The sequence below is a fragment of the Herpailurus yagouaroundi genome, unplaced genomic scaffold (assembly GCF_014898765.1).
Source record: "Herpailurus yagouaroundi ecotype Mexico unplaced genomic scaffold, PumYag 55736, whole genome shotgun sequence".
NCBI classification, from domain to species: Eukaryota; Metazoa; Chordata; class Mammalia; order Carnivora; family Felidae; genus Herpailurus; species Herpailurus yagouaroundi.
The window spans coordinates 6,235-9,204 of record NW_024414044.1 but is presented as its reverse complement, the minus strand read 5'-3'; the positions used below and the strand labels follow the sequence as shown (position 1 = coordinate 9,204).

Sequence of the window (2,970 nt, the reverse complement as noted above, 5' to 3'; positions counted from 1 at the left end):
CCTACTCTCTCCTTCACTTCCTTCCCTTACAGCTTCTTGCACTGTGGGGTTTTTTGGGGGGGGGGGGGAGGGGCGGTGTTTGCGTGTGTTTCTTCTTCTTTTTAATCCTAGTGAATTTGTTTTGCAGGTTTTGAAGAAGAAGCCCAGCGTTCTCCAGGATTTTTATGCATTCGATTTCTACATCTTTTACGTGTGATCTCTGTGGCTTTAAGATCCCATAAGTTGAGTGGGCTCCCCCGTTATCTAAGAAAAGTTGTTTAAATGCTTTGCTCTGCAAGCACCAGCAGAGAACTCATAAAAACGGAAGACAGTAGCAGATGCAATCGCGGATGTGGCTTTAGTCTTTGCAGCTGCCCCAGAGAGCTGTTCAGAGCAGACAGTCCTCAGCAATGAATCCAGAAGAGCAAATCGTGACATGGCTTATATCCTTGGGGGTTTTAGATTCCCCCAAAAAGACCATCTGTGATCCGGAGGAGTTCTTGAAGTCTTCGCTGAAAAATGGGGTAGTGCTGTGCAAACTGATCAACAGACTTAGGCCTGGCTCTCTAGAAAAGGTAAGAGAAAGGCTCTTTGGCATTGCTTACCGCCAGAGAGTGGTAATAATGTAACTCTGGAGGTGTTCTATTGCCAGGGACTCTCCTACTTTTCATCGCTAAGAGTTTGGCATTCTGTCTTGTTGTTTTTCTACTTTGAAAAACTCTGAAAGTGAAATATTCTCCTTTAACGATTGGCCCCCAAATATAATACAACTGATACACCTTTGGTGCCAGGGGACAAGGAAGAAATACTGCTATCATTTGCTCTGTCATAGAGATCCATGTGGTACCTCCCTGTGTATCAAAGGTATCTGTTGAACTTGGGGTCTATGTGAGTCTGTGTAATCATGGCATGATTTAGAGCAGATACTAATGGTGTTTATTGACAGTCTGACTAAAATCCATGGCGATTTTCTTCTCAAAGAAAGAAAATATCCATTGCAACAGAGGCTATTTAGCAACCAGGAGAAGTAACCCAAAATGTCAGGAAAGCTTTGGTAAAACAGTAGAAACCAAATATAGGTTTTGAATGCAACATGCGTTCAAAGCGAAACTAACCTTACTCTCTTCTAGACTCCAAAAGTTTTAATGTTGGGAACCCATGATCACGAGGATGGCTAATTTCTAAAGTAGGCACTTTACGTGAGTTTAGAGGTCAAGTCCTCCTGTCACTTTCTTTAGGTTGGCAGGGAACATGACCGTGAGCGTAACGTGACTTCTTTTGCCTCCTTGAACCAGTTTGTATTTTTAGTGAGCCAACTGATTGACTCAGAAGTTTTCTGAAACTTGAAAACCACTGCTGACATGGTGGTGAAACACACAGAACTATGACCAAATGTTGCAGACGGCCAAGGGGAAAGTATAATTTTAGATTAAAAGCAAGAACCAAGCTCAAAAAACAGCCTGGATCTAATTCGCTATCGCCACACTTTGGCAGAAGGCGAAGAAAAAGTTTGCACGCAGAGATAGATGGTTTGGGACTAGAGGTTTAGTGACATTTGAAACGGGACCGACCGTTTAGACTTTTACATCACTTCCTCCGGTGGTTATTTCTCTTCCTGGATTGACAGCGGTGTTGCCCCTGTCTTAAAAAGCCTACCTCTCGGATTATCAGCAAATGAGGAATGTGGCGTGCTTGGCATGGGATGACAGCATCCAAGTGACATTTGACTGTGTTTCTCTAGTTCTGTTTGGAGCCGCAAACCGAAGCCGACTGCCTCAACAACATCAGTGACTTCCTGAAAGGATGTGCAACCCTTCAGGTGGAGGTAAGCCCGCCCAGGCCCTGCTAAGGAAGATGCTGTTGTACTAAAAGCGCTTGGTTGATTTTGACCCTTGAACAGAGGTAGCGCTTCAGGGAAACCGTGGTTAAGATTGGTGGTCTGCAGTGGTGGCTCGTCAGTCTGCCTTTTCCAGAAACCAGTTCCGAAGCAAAAGAAAACAAAATCTACAACTCACAATGTGATATATATATATATATATATATTTTTTTTTTTAAATAGGGTGTTTTTTTTCAAGTTTATTTATTTATTCTGAGAGAGAGGAGGGGAGGGGCAGAGAGAGGGACAGGGAATCCCAAGCAGGCTCTGTGCTGACTCACGAGCCGCGAGATCATGCCTAGAGCCGAAATCAAGAGTAGGACGCTCAGCCGACTGAGCCACCCCGGCACCCCGGAATATGAATATCTTTTACTACAGCATCCAAGCCTTGACCATAATCCCCCTGAGCTGGGAAGAGAGGACAGTATATTGTCACTTTTTCCCATTAACACTTTAAGGGCATTTAAAAAAAATGTTTATTTATTTTGAGAGAGGGAGAAAGAGTGTGAGTGGGGGAGGGACAGAGAGAAAGGGAGAGAGAGAATCCCAAAGCAGGCTTCCTGCTCAGCACAGAGCCCAGCTCGGGGCTTGATCCCATGAACCGTGAGATCATGACCTGAGACGAAATCAAAAGTCGGACCCTTAAAGCGACCGAGCCCCCCGGGCGCCCCTCCCATTAACCCTTTAGAACGGAAGCCTTGGAAAGCTGAGAAAACGTGGGCCTGTGGTAGAAATTGTATATGAACTTACATCGCATTATGTTATGTTATATGGATCCTTACCGTACATATGGGGGCGTTGCTGGAAAGGAGGTGATACTTGGCCTGAGTGTTGAATTACTTAACTTTTCTGTTCCTCAACGTGTGTGTGTGTGTGTGTGTGTACGCGTGTGTGTATCACGTCTTTATGTGCAGAAGCAAAAACCAGGGAAACAACGTCACCATCTAGCAATAGGGGAGTGGTCAAATAAATATAGTACATTCAAATGATGCTGAAGTCTTATACATTCCTTTAAAAAAGATTGTAGTTTTGAAAATGGAAGTACAGTTGCCATATCATATTGTATTTGTTTCAGGCGTACAGCATGGTGATTTGCCAATTCTGTGTATTACACA

General features: G+C 44.0%; 1 long non-coding RNA gene across 1 annotated transcript; it reads left to right on the top strand.

The window, feature by feature from the left end:
• LOC121024094 (uncharacterized) lies at positions 1–2,006 on the top strand. The gene is made up of 3 exons (XR_005787602.1): positions 1–43; positions 128–554; positions 1,721–2,006. It is a non-coding gene; the product is annotated as an uncharacterized LOC121024094 (long non-coding RNA).
• Positions 2,007–2,970: the final 964 nt, after the last annotated feature.